The 17565-nt window shown below is 33.4% G+C and overlaps 1 long non-coding RNA gene across 2 annotated transcripts; it reads left to right on the top strand.

Moving 5' to 3' along the window:
• The first annotated feature begins 3783 nt into the window (after window positions 1–3783).
• On the top strand, window positions 3784–16648 carry LOC141451407 (uncharacterized). Of its 2 annotated transcripts, XR_012456749.1 has the most exons (6): window positions 3784–4012; window positions 5826–7310; window positions 11326–11593; window positions 11668–11835; window positions 11924–12077; window positions 14732–16648. It is a non-coding gene; the product is annotated as an uncharacterized lncRNA (long non-coding RNA). The 2 variants fall into 2 exon arrangements; XR_012456754.1 differs by lacking the exon at window positions 11924–12077.
• Window positions 16649–17565: the final 917 nt, after the last annotated feature.

Below are 17565 nucleotides of genomic sequence, written 5' to 3'. Positions count from 1 at the left end.
CTTCTCCATCACGTGGCGATTACCCAGGTGTCTAAATGTTGTTTGGAAGTTTTTTTTGGGAATAAATTTCTCTATCTTCCCGCAAAATCTGAACGTGCCATCACGTACATGGAACTAGCTTCTTCAGGAGCTCTCTGAAACGTCAATGCCTTGTGAGGAAACTTGACATTTTCTAAGGATGGCTCTCCAAAATTCTTCCAGCTCTCCATTCATGAAGATTCAAGAGAAGTTCCAGGAAGAGAGTATATAATAATGTAATATATAATGTATAATTATATTATAATATAATATATAAGTAGTAGGGAAATGGGGGTTCTGGCGCACCTAAAATGTGCCAGATCCAAACACCTCCAAATCTGACCGGGTAATCATCGAGTTCAACGAAGCTGTAAGCCATACCCATCAGCACCATTCTACCCCCACCTATCATCTAATTTAACGAGGCTGAAATCCGCACCCTCACAAAAAAAGAGGAATCGTTTTAAAAGATCTAGATTTAAATCGTATAGATATACTCAGAACTCAGAACTGTTAAATAATAATTTTGTTCAGAATAATGTTTGAAATAAATAGGTTTATGACAGAGAAGTTTAAAATAAACAACAGACTAAAGGGTTTTTTTAAGCGTATGATTATTTTTTTCGAAAAATGAGTTTAAAAAAGCACTCACAGAAAACAAATAGGGTGAAGGGACCGATAATTTAGAGCTTAAGAAAAAATTCGAGTTTCGTTTAGAATATCTTCCGTTATTTTGGCTCCAGGTGTTGGTTGGTACAATTGTGCCGCTCCATTAGATTGTATTATGTATTCAGTAAATTCTATTTTTATGTCAACCAAAAATTATTACTTTTTTTTAAAGTATTTCAATGACCCGGTGATTGACATACCGAATTTTCACTGGTACCAGTGTTTGACATGGGGTGGGACCAGTGATTGTCAACAAGTATATTCCTGAAACGACCTAAAAAATTCAAAATACCGAAATCACTGTTCCACTTAGATTTTTAACAAAAAAAATCAGTCTTATTCATAATTAATAACAATCGGATTTTAAATTGGCCTACATAAATAATGTAATATTTTTCAACTTTACACTTTTTCATGCAGTTATTGACGATCAACCCTTATACAACTATCCTACCGGAGAGTTTTAATTTCATTCAAACCTTCTAGGGCATCTGCGTCATTCAATTATCGAGAAACATCATTATACAAAACGTTCAAACAGTTCGCTTATGCTTCTTGCAATGATAAGATGACGGTTCCGGAGTGCATTCTACAAAGATTTACCAGGTAGGTTATTATTGAAAGGGTTCGGTATATCTAGTTTTTTAATAAGTTGCCACACACTCATCAGTAGAAAGCTTTTAGTGATGGGAAACCCAGCTCTAGCAAAGGACGTGATCCACAAAACTAAAAAAAAAACACTTTCGCAGAGGAGAGTACTGTACATGGCTCCATTCGTCTGCTGACTGTAGATTTACCTTTCACTTTGTACAGTAGGATAACTCGAGGGACTGTGTGCATTTTTAGCAGCTTTACTAATTGATGTTCCTTGACCTACAACTACCTCCCGCAGTTAACAACACATTATTGGCATGAAATATTGTTCACTTATATACTACCCCTTACAGAGTTATAAGTTATAGGTTGCAGTTACCTTGGGTACAGATCCATAAATTGAGAAGATATTGAGAGTTGAAATTTTTTTGGGTCATGGTTTTGCTGTGAAATGGGGCCCTTATAACTCACACAGTAAACAACAGATTATTCGTATGGAATTTTGTGCTCTTACACACTCTACTTTACTGAGTAGTATGCTACAGTTTTCTTGAGTACAGATCCCTTACTTGAGAAGATATTGAGAGTTGACAATTTTTTGGGTCATGGTTTTGCTGTGAAATTGGGCCCTTATAATTCCCACGGTAAACAACAAATTATTCATATGAAATTTTGTGCTCTTACACACTCTGTTTTACTGAGTACTATGCTATAGTTCTCTTGAGTACAGATCCCTTAGTTGAGAAGATATTGAGAGTTGACAATTTTTTGGGTCATGGTTTTGCTGTGAAATTGGGCCCTTATAATTCCCACAGTAAACAACAGATTATTCGTATGAAATTTTGTGCACATACACACTCTATTTTACTAAGTAGTATGCTATAGTTTTCTTGAGCACAATATTTGACAGGAATAATCTCTTGTTTACTGTGGGAATTATTAGGGCCCAATTTCACAGGAAAACCATGACCCAAAAAAATTTCAACTCTCAATTTCTTCTTTACTAATGGATCTGTACTCAAGAAAACCATAGCTTACTACTCAGTAAATTAGAGTGTGTAAGAGGACATAATATCATACGAATAATCTGTTGTTTACTGTGGGACCTATAAGGGCCAATTTCATAGCGAAACCATGACCCAAAAAAATTTCAACTTTCAATAACTTCTGAACTAATTGATCTGTACTCAAGAGAACTATAGCATACTACTCAGTAAGACAGAGTGTGTAAGAGCACAATATTTGACAGGAATAATCTCTTGTTTACTGTGGGAATTATTAGGGCCCAATTTCACAGGAAAACCATGACCCAAAAAAATTTCAACTCTCAGTATCTTCTTTACTAATGGATCTGTACTCAAGAAAACTATAGCATACTACTCAGTAAAACAGAGTTTGTAAGAGCACAAAATTCCATACGAATAATCTGTTGTTTACTGTGGGAATTATAGGAGCCCAATTTCACAGGAAAACTATGACCCAAAAAAATTTCAACTCTCAATATCTTCTTTACTAATGGATCTGTACTCAAGAAAACTATGGCATAGTACTCAGTAAAACAGAGTGTGTAAGAGCACAAAATTTCATACGAATAATTTGTTGTTTACTGTGGGAATTACAAGGGCCCAATTTCATAGCAAAACCATGACCCAAAAAATTGTCAACTCTCAATATCTTCTCAACTTATGGATCTGTACTCAAGAGAACTGTAGCATACTACTCAGTAAAACAGAGTGTGTATGTGCACAAAATTTCATACAAATAATCTTTTGTTAACTGTGGGAATTAGAAGGGCCCAATTTCACAGGAAACCATTTTTTTTTTTGTGATGGTGCGGATTTCAGCCTCGTCAAATTCGATGATAGGTGGGGGTAGAATGGTGCTGATGGGTATGGCTTACAGCTTCGTTGAACTCGATGATTACTCGGTCAGATTTGGTGGTGTTTGGATTTGGCACATTTTAGGTGCGCCAGAACCCCCATTTCCCTACTACTTATATGGATAATTTCCCTCCTTGTGTCCTCTTTTATTATTACTCAATGCCTGTCAACATCTGAAGTCAATGACGGCTGGAGCTTATTCCAGCGCACTGCAGATCAAACAGTGACCTGTTAAAAGCTTCAAGGAAGATAAATTCTAATGGCCAGCAGCTGGAATCGAACGTGGACACTCTTTGTTGGAATCCAGTATACACTAACCACTGAGCAATCCCTTCCCTAGATGTTTCTGATGTTTGGCTAGGTGTTCGCAATTGTCGCCGAGCTCTCGAAGAAGTACCTATCACCACTTTCCCAAAAGCCATCATTATTGTTGCTTAATTATTTAAATGGAAAATTAGATACTAAATTCTGAGAGAAGCGAAAGTTTTACTTGGTAGTTCAAAATTTAAGTCATATTTTGATGAATCATATAAAAAATGTAAGAAAAGTTGCTCGCCTATTTTGCAGGCAACTACCAAATTGGTGTTTTGTACGGGATTGCAAAAGTTCATACTTTACTATTTACAATTTAACCAATTAAATAAAAAGTAGTTACACACTGGATTCGAACTGGGTATCTCCCACTTACAAGTCCGAACTTATAACAACAACTAAACCAATCCTACCATCTGATGAAACAAGTATTCCTGCTAAAATATGACAATCGATCTTAATGATAACGTACTGAAATCAACGAATTTATCATAAATCAGCCATTTACTGAACTCAAATATTTAGTGTTTTTCCCACTGGTATGTAGTAGGAATATTGTAAAATATTTTCATTTTGATTGTGTGGTTTGAATACATAAATTGTTTAAATTGCTTGTTATTGACGTATCGTGCTTGGATTCTCCTCTGTGATTCTCTAATTGGAATGATTGATTCTTTTACCGGTATTTTTATTTAAAAACTTTAATGGAAAACTTTTTTTTATGGATAATTTAGGGCTGCGAACTCTTATTGGGTCTCTCCCCACTAGTGCCAGGAGAGGCCAACATCCTCACGCCCAAGGGACAAGACTTATCATCCAGGTTCCATATTTGGGAAGTTTACTGTAAACTCAATCCTTACCCACTTTCTACTCTAATAGGAGTCGGCAGAAAGTAATAACTACAATCCCTCAACAGGTATAGGTTATATTCTATTCTGACACTAGAATATTTCCATAATCTCCGGGTTGTGTAGGTTTTTTTTTACTTATACCGAGCCCACAATATTCCCCAAATTCTCTAAGATTGGTTCCCATAAATCAAAAAGTGTACTAAAAGTGTAATAAGCTCTCCAGCAAGATTCTATGAAGAGAGCAGACCTGGTGTCCCATTTTAAGCTTAAAAAGGTTCAAAAAATCAGCGGTTACCTAATATTTAATTTATGATTCCTTTTCATCGTGTTACTTCAGCTTTTTGTATTCTTTTGAGTACTTTTAACTTGCGAGCGATCGAAGTGAACATAGTTTGCTCTAAATTTCACATAAAATATTAAATAAAATCCAAGGCCGAGACCGTAAAGTAAAATCCCACAGCACAATAATATGAGGCTCAAATAAACTCATACGAAAAACTTACATTTCTAGATGCATGATTGGCAAGTAATTGGTCTTAATTAATACAATAGATTACAAATATCATGAAGTTGTAATTGGCTATAGTGTCAGCTGGCAATTATCATCTGATGATCCCAAACACTTCTAAAATAAATTTCTATAGTAGGTAATATATACTCGTAAAAGTATTTGGTTAAATTTTGTGCAGTTAACATTCCATGATAAAAATAAATAGAGCTTTCCAAAAAACATTAAAAAATAACAAAACCTACTCAGAATTGAAAATATTATTATTCAGAATTTTAAAATAAATTCTCTTCTCTTCAACATCAGAATCTCAAATTTGACTCAAGAAGAAACTTTACTAGATTAAATAAAATCGCTGGTGGTTTTTTTACTATCAAGATAAGCCGGCCAAGTCAAATAAAATTTAGTTTTTTTCCGTCGAAGAAGCCAAACTACGCAACTCTTCCCCACAGTACGATCAAGTCCAGACAGACTGTAAACAATGCAAAAAGATTTCATCCCTTATTCTCATCAAAATCTACAATTGGTACAAAACGCTGTCTTTCCTATTGTGTTTGACTTTTCAAGTTAAATATTTGTTGAGTCAATATATATAGTTCTGACAATAATATTGGTTTGCAAATCTTTCTTTGATTTCTCTTTTAGTTGGCTATGTAATTATGTTGGAAGTCATACATCTATTCACGTTGGATTAAAGAACTAATTACTTACAGCTAATCAAATAAGTAAAACTTAATAATCTAATAATCAGATTTATAAGATAACAAGGTACAGTAGGATGCAAGTAGATGCGCCATCATGCTTTAAAACAAGAGATGGGAGATCTACTAGACACGCCCCCTTTCTTAATTTGTATTGAAGAGATTAACAATTCTCTCTTTCTATCTTTAAGAACCGTATTTTAAGAAAAGCGAAGGAAATTGGATTGTCAGTGAAGTGAAGAGAATAATTTAACATTACTTTCCCAATAACTTATATTTGGATGTGTTTCAGAGGGGAAGGAGGACAAGATTATGGTGTAATCAAAGAGCTATTTAATTTCATTTGGGCAATTCCGCCCTAATTGACAGAGTTCATAAAATAGACAGGAATGATAACGTAAATCGGCCAATCTTACTGAGTTTATCATGGCCTTAGACATTATTAAGACGCTGTGAACAGCCTGCAAACTGAAAGCTACTGGGGTAAGCTCTTAGGGATTCGTTACAAGATAACAACCAAAAGCTACTGTAGTTAAAGACAGACATTTTATTGTATGACAACAGTAAGTTTTAATGGATGTAAGATGCTTTAATGGATTGATAGCGGACCGTCAAGAAGGGTACAAGAGGAGAAGATTAATTAGTGCAGCGAGAATTTCGAAATTTGGTAGAACTAGGGAAGTGAATTTCAATTTGGGGGCAGGATGCGTTTTTAGCAAAGTCACGTTCTTCGTCAATCAATTATGACAGTTCCTACTGGACTACAGAAACTAGTATGTTGTAGATTTTAAAGTTCTGGTGTAAATAAGTTCAGACCAAGTGCCGATAGAAATGGCATTGCTTCTTTTTTTGCAGAGAGTAGCCACTGTCATTGCAATATGGACAGAAAATGATCAGCGGTACTTTAGGGAAAAATTGGCTACAATTAATGAGTTCCCAGGGTGCTGTTCGCTTTTTAAACGTTACTTGAGCGACGTCAGAGATAGGTAATAAAACTTATATAGTTGCTTAAAGAACTATACTTTAAGAAGCAATGTTAATCAAATAGTTTAAATTAAAGGAACGAAACCATTATTCTGATTTATTGGAAACGTTTTGCACTATAATAAAAGATAGTAAGTTCTACTAGGCGTTAGGCGTTTCAGAAAACGAGATTTTGTCACTGGCGGCGTGATAAATAGTGAGGAATGGGTTGAACATTTTAATAAATTACTTAACCCTCCTTGGTTCGATAAGCGTATTTCATATGGCCTTCCGTTTCATGTGGTTATACTTCTAGATATACCATTTGTCTCAAATACAATTTAATCTGTGCTTAATAAATCTAACTAAGCTAAGGAAGGGTAACTGACTTTGTCGGCGTCTTCATTGAGTTCTATAAACATGTCGCAAATTATTAATTTTTTTTTTTTTTTAATCCCTATTACATTTTTTCTTAATTTGATTTTTAACAAGAATAGCCTACCAAACAATTTCAGTAATCTATAATTTTCCCACTGCACAAAAACGGAAATCATTAGCCTAGTTGTAAATTATACCAAGGTTTCTTTTTTAGATTCTACTTCGAAATTATTTGTGGTTTGTTATTGTTATGACGAAGCCCATCTAATTAATTAGCACTATAATGAAAATGTGAGGCGAGCTATTCAGTCATAATTACAATTCAAGTTGGTCCAAGGATGCTCATATATATTCGCTGTTCATTGCAGGAGTGATATTAAATACACTTCAATTCATTGGAAGTTTTCCCGTTACTCTGAGAGCTCCAAATTAGCAGGTAAGGCTGTCACTATTTAAATTAAAACTGTCCGGTAGGACAGTTGTATAAGGGTTGATCATTAAAAACTGCACGAAAAAGCGTAACGTTGAAAAACACCCAACTTTGACAATTTTTTTCCCTTTTTCTATAAAAGATAAAATTCCCAAATTTTCTTTATAATATAGGGCAAATCCTCCTTTATGACTGTAATTTTTTTGCAACAACCTAGATTTGATAGATTTTGAGAAAAAAGAGGCCGAAAATGAGCAAAAACGGCATTTTCAAAAATTGTTCTTGTTCTTGTTCCTTTTCTTCTTCTTCTTGTTGTTACCTTTTTTGTAAACAGCGTAGCGCCTAAACGCGTGAACCGATTTTCATGAATGAGGGAGATGTCATTCAATTCGGAATTTTATGTAGATGTGCTTTTTGGGGGTCTCCACGCTGTTCATCGAAAGGGAGAGGAGTTAGCCCCCTTTATGTAAGACCCCCTTAAAAATTATTATTACTAATTACTCTGTAAATCTTGGCCTGATTTTGATAAAATTTGGTAGGATGATAGAGTTAGGGCGCCGGTACGTAACATTAAAGCGGCGATCAGCTCTTACACTTGTTAAGGGAAAGTATAGCGATCGTTTCAAATTATCGACACGTGAACCGATTTTCATGAATGAAGTGTCATTCGAATCGAAATTTTGTACAGATTTGCACTTTAAAAGTCTCGACGCCGTGCCTCATAAGGAGGGGAGTTTGCCCCACCCAAATAAGGCCATTTCTAAAACTATTACCAATATTTCTATAACGCTTAGTCCGATTTTGATAAAATTCAGCTCGAATAAGTGGTTAAAGCTCCTCTACGTGGCTGTGAAGTGCTATCATGCTCTTACACCTACTAAGAGGAAGTACTGCAATCGTTAAAATTATCAATGAGTGAACCGATTTAAATCAATGAATTGTCGTTCGATTAAAAAATCTTTGCCTCTTTGCCTAGAAGTACTGCAATCGTAGTTTATTTTTCTTACTCCTCTTAAAAGGAAGTACTGAAATCGCAGTTTAATTTTGCTATTTACGTACAAATACCTTCCTATGTTATTCAAAACGCTTTTTTAAAAAAAAATTGTTATTGAGGATGGTTGGGGGGACCGCAACTATAATCATTCTTTAAAAAGATCTCTCCAGTGGTAGTTACGGTATCAATATGTTGGTGTAAGCATTTTTTAAAAAAGGTTTTGAATTTTTTAGCCTCATAATTTTTTTATATTTTTTATAACGTTTTTCTTTTTAACTTGTAATTAATAGTTTGATTATTATAAATAACTAGATATGACAGTCAATCTACAGTGCTACTTGAAAATATATTTTGTAGACGAAAATGGCCAGCATAAAGGTCTGTGACATCTAATAAATTCTAAAAAATATTAATGAATATTAATGCAGAAAAATTACTTAAATATCAATGAAGTATTAATGAAATGTTGGGTACTTGCTGATTTGTGTACCTTTTGGCGTTTAATCAACCCTTATACTTAACATTTTAAACTGTAAGTTTTTGTTAAGGAGATGAAAATGAGAAATTATTAAATATTTTTTACGGCTGGAATAATGTTTTTACGATTTCGTACCACAGGTCTGGCATAAAGATCGCTACTTGTAAATAAGTTTAATTTTTAATGCATTTCTTCTTAAACCAAAAAAGTTCTTTTATGCAACTATTTGATTAAACTTACCTCTTAACTTCACATCATTTGCTGAGAAATATATCGTTTCTATTTCGTTCTTTAGAAAGTTTATACAATTTGAAGCATTTATTGCGTCATTTATTATTTATTTATTTTTTAATCTTTTATTCTTGGAAAACATTTGAGAGAACTCGACAGACAGCCTGGTCCATGACCTGTCTTCAGTTCATGGACAATAATTTTGTATCAATAATACTTAATAAAGCAACGTTGTTATTATTAATATAAGCTGTTCTTCATCCGATTTAGTTGCCCATTTAACAAATGTTAGTCTTTTTGAGAAGAGCCAGTCCAGTTTGGTTTATTGTATATCACTAAGCCTCGTCAGTGACCTTATATTTTAATTGGAGATTAGGATGCTTTGTCAACAATGTAGCCAGTTGTTAGACTGATTTCTGAAGATTTATAAACCGCTCGTCTTGCTTGGTTCATTCTTCAACTAGCGTCGAGTGCTTCATTCGCCAAGGAGTTGCTAATATTTACCCAGATAATACGGTATTCTACAGATAGGAAAGCTTCAGCTTTAGTTATTTTACTCTTTCTTTGTATCTATAATGCTAGTTATCATGATATTGTCCAGAATTCTTTCAAGAAGAAGTTGGTAGCATTCAATAACACACGAGAATTCAGTATCAAAAAATTGGGCACTATTACAATCCTAATCTGATGGTTTAGAATAAAATAGATACTAAGAAATAAAAAATAAGTAGAAAGTTTATAAAAGAAATTAAGGTAATAAAACTAGAGATATTAACTATTTTATTTATTCAATTTTGCAACGTACACGTACTAAATATTATTACATTTAAATATCCAATTAACGGTGCTAGTGGCGGGCAATCATGATAATACAATATTCATTTGGTAAAACTTAGGTCTGTTTTTGTTCATTTCTGGATTGAAATCATAATTGACCTCGGGAATTATTAATATCCTGAAACGGAACTCTGGATTCAATTTACACTTTGAAATGTAAAATAAATGTAATTGGTTTATCTCAGTCTTAATGGTTTTTTTAATTCATTTTGAATCATTAAAGTATTTTAGCTAATAAGCGCCTTAATTATAAATGAATTTTATCTTCTTTTCCATCAAACACTTGCTAAATCAATGAAAATTATATAAAGATTATTAACTAACAATTAGGCTTAAGCGATTTGAGTGTGATTTTACAGTTTAGTGTTTTCTACTAATCTTCTATTCTTTATCTTTTAGATTCTTGCCAATAAAATATTTGAAATGGTGTTTGAGAAATGGTATTTGTATCCAGGGTTTGCAAAACGTTTGGTTGTACTGCTGTCCGCTAATTTCTATCATTTACACACTTTCTAGTGGTACAATAAGTCCTCTTTGTGCTGCTATCTTTGTATTTTATTATTACTTTGTATTGTTATTTTGGTTCTATTTTAGGTAGATATCCAGAATTATATCGCACCCTTACCACCGTTGAGACCTTCCATAGTCCGGGATTTTAAAAACTTTTCTCCAATTTTCTCCGTTTTACTAAGGGAAATGATAAAGGAAAGAAGGTAAATAACAGGTTTTAAGGAATATGAAAAACACCAAAGGGCTATTGATGGACGGTAGCTGGGAAAATAATATTTCATCGCCACTGAAAGCTCCACGTAATATCTATCCTAGTTTGTTTACCTCTTGGCAAACTGGCCAAATTTCTAGGTTAGTATTTCTAAAGGAGGTCGCCATTTGATTCTCGTTAAAAAGAGATTATTAAAGAAAAATTCTTAAATTATTTTTTGTTTCTCTTTTTCTCTTCTGTATCATTTATTACTCTCTCTTGCACTACTTCCTTCCCTGAAATCTATCAAAATACAATAAACTCAGACGTGTACTTTAAAAAAAAAAGAAGCTAGTAAAGGATCTATTCGTCATAGCTCGCATGTTCATTGTATCCTTGACCGGTTTTAGACTTTCGTCCATCATTAGAGGTAGAATAATTTCGGTGCAGAGATTTCGACTTCCCTCATGTTTCTGTCACGCACTACACCTGTTGACTAAAAGTTACATTAGGTTTGAGAAAGAAAGAGCGAGTGGAATTCGAGACGGAAACCTAAGTGAAGTCAAAATCGCTAAACTGATTAATCCAGCTCTGATGGAAGTACCGAAACCGGGGTAAGGGATAGCTCAATAAACAGGCGCGCTATGGGCCAAATCCTGTAGGTAGTTTTTAAATTTAGCACCAAAATTAGCTAAGTTTAACAAATATTTCAAATAAAAATATATGATTACTATTTTTTATGAGTTAAATACGCATTAATTCTTATTCTTTTGATGCTCAGTTCTATTCAAGAAGGATAAGTACCGAAAAGAGGCGCTCCTGAGAAGATCTACTTTGAGGATCATCTGCTTTAACTAATTTCTGAGGGAGTGGCAGAGCAGCAAAGGTGACCGTAAAGAAATATACTAGGCGTACCTGGCGCAGCTGATGTTTTGGAAGCCGAGCAAGAGTGATCTTCAAGAATAAAGCCGTAATAAAAGGGCAAGCAAGTTAATTAGGCTTTACCTTCACCAAGTATCTTGCAGAAGGCGGTGTATTGTATGGCAAAGGTAGAAACAAGGACTTCTCATACGTTTTTTGATACGTCGATGATGGCTTTATTCATTTTTTACATTTAATTTAGCTAGATGGCAAGAGATTTTGTGGGTGACGTTTTAAAACAAAATCAGCGTTTTGCTTCCTAAAAAAGATCGCTATGAAGGAATAGCAACTTTCATCAAAGCGCAGCTATAACAGGAGATGTAGGTGTAGGAGTTAGTTGTAAACCTGGAATGAGCCTACTATGAGAAAGGTAGGTGAATTATGAGCTGCCATCCTGATATAAGGTAATAAGTTATTATAGGTGCTTTACCTATAGTGCAGAAACTTGGACTTTTTAGCAGATATGAGCTCCATCCACCCGGAGACAAATTTGCTACCATCCGATAGATCTTAAAAAAATGTTTCCCCCTGGAAAAAAATAATTTAGAAGCAAGCATTATAATAGCTTTTACATAACTTTAGAAACAAGACTACGCAGAAAACGAAGTATATGTAAGTGACAAACAAGAATATTAGATGTTATGAAATATAACATTACATTATATTAAAATTAATATCAATTAAAGTGCTAAACATGCAAAGGTATGGAGATGGAGTATCATAAAAGAATGTCCCATGGGTTCAGCTTCAGTACTAAGGGAGTTACCCTTTGTGCTGACCACTGACACGTGATATGAAAAATTAAGAAAATCTTACAGCCTGTTGCTCTAGAATGACTGAAAACCTAAATATTCCTCTGCAATAAAGTTCTTACTAGTCCGGAAGAGGTGTCGCGCACTTTTGTACCTCATCCGGTGTTCCCGTGATGAGCTTTCCCACACGATTTGATATCCCTTTATGTTTAAGTACTCGCTTTTTACTTTTAATTTTACTTTAAAGGATTAATAGTTTAGTCTTGGTATTTTATTTTTTTATAATGCAGTTTCATTAAAAATTTCAGAAGTTCACAAAAAAAAGTTACATCACTTACTTAAATTAAATTCTAAAGTGATCCCATTTCCAGCTTTCCAATTTCGCCATCGTTTATGCTGTCAATATGGAATATTGTTTCTAACAACAAGCCATCTTAGATTTGTAAGAAAAAAGTATAGTAAATTTTGAAAATCCAAACATCTCTTATCTGTTCGCTCATTTATACTCTCTTTTCTACTTTCCTAAAATTACCAACTGTAGTCGTAGTCATTTGAAGCCAATCATAACACGAGACTGTCCCTGAGAGGAAAACACCTCAATAGAAACATATTACGGGAAAAGTGTCACTGTGAGTGTGTATTTCCCTGTTTGTCCTGTCAGGATCGTTTCAGCTGACGCTAGCATCAAGTTCGGTCTCCCTGGTATGGCCACTTTGTTTTGCTAATAACTTCCGTAATTTAGCGGCACAAACGATAAAATTCGGTGAATCGCCAGCACAAACGATTGGTAAAAAGAAAATGTTAAAAAGTTGAAAATAAATTGGTGGCCATACAAACTTGACGTCAAGTTGGTATGGCCACTTTGTTTTGCTAATAACTTCCGTAATTTAGCGGCACATACGATGAAACTTGGTAAATCGCCGGCACAAACGCGGCATAAACGATGTGCAAAATTTGGTTAAAAAACTCGGTGGTGGCCATACCAACTTGACGGACGTGGTCTCCCATTGTCTAATAGCATCAGCCACAGAAAGTTATAAACATCTGCTTTCCACTACTTATTTCGCTCAAAGTTATTAGAATTACAGGAAGGTGGAAATCAATATGTCAAAATTTTAAAAATTCTCATAACACGGTTTTTATTTAACTTTCACAAAAACGGTTATATGTAAGTTAGGCAACAAGCTCCAGAAGCTAATACTTACAAAGCATAGGCAAGCTACAGGGACAGTCTACTTTAGTATGTGCTTCTACAAATACTGCGCAGGTTTTAACAACATTAATTTGAGTAGTGAATAAACAAAATGAAACTTTCAAATTCATTTTTAAATTAGAAAGAAGAAAAAACAAAAGGATATAAAAAGGACAATAAATTTTCTGTGTAATAATTACAAAATTAATGAACAGAATTACTAATTACGCTAAAACATACTTAATGACAAGTTTTGTAAAATCGATTGATCAGCTTCAGACAGCAATTAGCCCTCAAAAACAAAGTTAGAAAATAAACTACTTTTTATAATAAAACAAAAAAAAAATCATCCTTTTAAAAGAGGGGCCCTAGTTGCTTTAGTAGACAAGGAGAAGGTTAAAGTGGGGTTTTATTTAAAACTTGGACAGACTCAGAAAGTTGTTGACGTTTCCTGATAGAGTCTGATAAACTGGAGACTGAAGAAGGGTAGATTAAAACGCTTTCCTTTCAGTACATCTGCAATTCCAATTTATTTTCTTAATTAAACGTCAATTTGGAAGCTAAATGAATGTTTTATGATTCATTCTTATTGCATTAATTTATTACCTAATTTATAATAAATCTATTCCACCTTTTAGTTTGCTTCCCTGGCTGATTAACTCTTCTGAAAAGTATTGAAAGCAAATAATTTTAGTTTTTAAGAATGTAAGGAGAAAAAACAACAAGAATCTGGTGAAAAATCTATATGACTTTCTCTGGCCGTCTCTTCTAAGTACCCTCTAATGCAGTGCTTCCCAACCTATGCACACAACTGTGCGATGGCTACGGTAGAAGTGTGCCGTGGCAAAAAATTAAAAAAAATTATAAAGTCGTTGCATTAAAATTAATTATAAGTTATTATAATGATGCGGAAATACCGTTAGTTTCTAAACAAGACAAACCTCACTTCATCAGTTCTGCTTGGTGGTGGCTCTCCATAATAATTTCAATAATCAATAGTGGGTGGTGTTACAGTTCTTTCGTGGCTGCGACGCTTTATTTTCTGTGATATGATGTCACTCGATTTGTGGCTGTAGTCCGCATGTACTGCTAAAACGAGACTGTGTTGTTGTTTAAGTATAGTTTTCATAATATTTAAAGTTAATGTGGTTGATTGTATTGGTATTTTTTGTAACCATAAATGGCAAACGTTCTTTAGCTTTAGAGGAATAGCTTTGGTTCTTCTTTATTGACTGTTTAGTTTTTGTAACTTTAATCTCATTTAGAGGTGCTTTTAATCACTTTCTTTTAGTTAAGGATTTACAATTTTACCTGAATTACAGGCACTTCTTAACATCAATAATGTAATCAATAATGGAATATGACATCAATAAAGAATTTCAAAATGCTGCAGTCTCTCAATAATCTCTAATAAAAGCAGACAAGAAATGAAAAGTGAATCAGTTCAGAGAGATGTTTAAACTGCAGCATGTAGAACTCTAAAGCGACTGGTTATAATCTTGCTCTATCTGGAATGGCAGACACCGTCAGTGGATGTTACTTTTGGTGGTCTAATAAGTGACAAATATCTTTAATTAATAGAAAATTACTTGCGTTTTTAAGGATTTGACACAATTCAACCCTATGATCCTTTTATTAATTTTCCATTAATAGTGGACGACCTACAGTTTTTAGGCACCATATCAAGTCACGCAATTACCAATCTATCGAAGAGTGAGGCATTTCGAAACTGCTTACAAGTTTTCTAGTGCTTATTTGAGTATCAAACTAGTTTATTTTCTCTTAAAACAGGCGATTCAATGGACCGCCGACGCCCCCTACTAATCTTATTTTCAAGTTTCATATCTCCTTCTTTGAAATTTTTGAACACTATTCAAGAATTAACAAAGCATTGAAAGCCACCAAAGTGCATAAGTCGTATTACATGAACTGTTCAAATAAATAAATGAAAGAAAAAACAAAATGACAATTTTATTCTAGTTAATCATATTCGTTATGTTTAAAGAATTGGCAACGAGAAAAATGGGATCCCTCTTCCATCAGTTTTAAGGAGATTACTGATCTAAAAAGACATTTCTAACATTTATCATAGTTTATCGACACATAAATAATAGGTTCCGGGTGATCTGCGACCTTAGGTTAACTGCCTAATACCACTATTCGTATAGATGTTTGCAATTTAGGTATGTATTAAATTCCGAGTTTACTTTGTTTAACCGCTGCTGAGATTTACCTTTATTTATTTTCACTAACTGCTAGTGATAAATATAAAAACTATTATATTCGTTTAAATTTTCTATTTGGAGATTTTCGTCGGTATTTTCCGTTTTGAGTACTTCTATTGAAGAACAAGTGTAGTAAGGGGTTTGTGGTTAAGGTGTTCTTTTTTTGGTCCGAATCCACAATAACTCGAAACATGTCACAAATTTCACTTTCATTTACCGCTTTGATGTCAACATTATCAAAATCATCTAGAAGCACCATTTTACTAAATCACTTCTTTTTTTTTAACTTTTTCAAAAACGCTCCTTTTCTTTTTCTCTATAGTTTTATAAATTGTTTATCTGTAGATCTATAAATTTGAAATTTATTATTTCGCTAAGTATCACCAGTGTTGCCACAATAAATTTTTGGTCAAAATCGGTCTACCGAAGGTCTATTTAGTGAGGTATAATTAATGAGATTTGATACGGCTTCCAAGATTTTCGTTAACCTTGGTGCACCAACTTGATCCATATGAAGGTATATAAATTTGTAACATTTTCCAAGAAAAACTATATTATGGATAGTTTTGGATCCCACTAAAATGGAAAAGTCGTGTGAGGATTCACACCAGATTTAATGAGATATAAATTTTTATTCCTGAAGGAACTATTTATTCATTTTTCCTGCAAACTACATTAACAAAGTTTTAGTAAAATTGTTCAAGAGGCTGGACAGCTGGGGTAAGTGAAACCAGTATTTCGTGCTGTTCAAAATGTACTCAAACACACATTAATTCACACTTTAAACTTCTCGGACAAGGCTATGATAGAATTTAGGAAGAGCTACAATTGTGCACTGAATGGCCACAGCTGTGACACATCAAAGGGCTGCTGGAACTAGTCCGTTTGATTGGCCATTAAGTAAGTAGCATACAATTTCCTCTTTTAACAAAAGTCCCATCTACCAATCGTACCATCTGCCCAATCGGAATTTATTGTCTATCAATTTTTTATTATCTCTCTGAATTTCATTTATTTAATTAATATAATATAAATTTATTTGTTTTTTTTAAAAATACAATTTTTATAAAAGCTGGAGTCTAGCCTAGGTTTAATAGTCAATAATCATACAAGATACAAAGAAGCCACAAATAAACAAATTAATTCTAATATACAAAACAAAAAAGTATTCTTTTAATTAATTATTAATTATCTATATATTACACTATTTACAGTAATGTCGAACAAAATTATAGCCAACGTTGGAGTTCTTTTATTATTATTCATTTTTTTATGAACACAGCAACAGATTTTAATTGTTTTCCAGTTACACAATTTAAGAAGCGATCTAACTGGTCTAAAAGACAATTATAAGGCAAAATATACTGGCCAATGTACTTTGTTCTGAAACTACTGAAGAATTTACATTCAATCAGAAAGTGGGCGTCTGTGTCTCGCAAATTTTCTGAGCAAAGCTTGCAGTTAATTTCAGGATTGAATTTGTAAATTTTATTTTTTAAAATAATCCGTGGAAATTTTTCATTGGCTACTCTAATTTGTGAAAGAATTTTAGCAAATCCAAACTCTGCATTTAACCTTAAATACGATTCATCATCTTGAAAACTACTGATAAATCTGATGTAGCTGTTATATCTACAATTATAGATTTTATTAATGTCAATACTAATCAAGTGCAACTTATATGCATTAATTAAATTCTTTTTACTCTTTTTCACCTGATTAAAGTTCATTTATTTAATTAAAAATTGTTAATATCATTCTCTAATCAATTTACAGCAATGTATGTATATCTTATTTAATAATATACGTTTTGCAATAAACAATAACATCCAATATTGGCATATAATTACAGGTACCGGTTACAATTTGATGTGATGTAAGCTGCATATTAATGGAACGAGAGTACACCAATTGTTGTAGAATTATCTACT

Source organism: Rhodnius prolixus, unplaced genomic scaffold (assembly GCF_049639745.1).
Source record: "Rhodnius prolixus isolate KJV_2025 unplaced genomic scaffold, Rpr scaffold_1, whole genome shotgun sequence".
NCBI classification, from domain to species: domain Eukaryota; kingdom Metazoa; phylum Arthropoda; class Insecta; order Hemiptera; family Reduviidae; genus Rhodnius; species Rhodnius prolixus.
The sequence above is the reverse complement of the archived record's forward strand: the minus strand, read 5'-3'. Positions and strand labels throughout refer to the sequence as shown.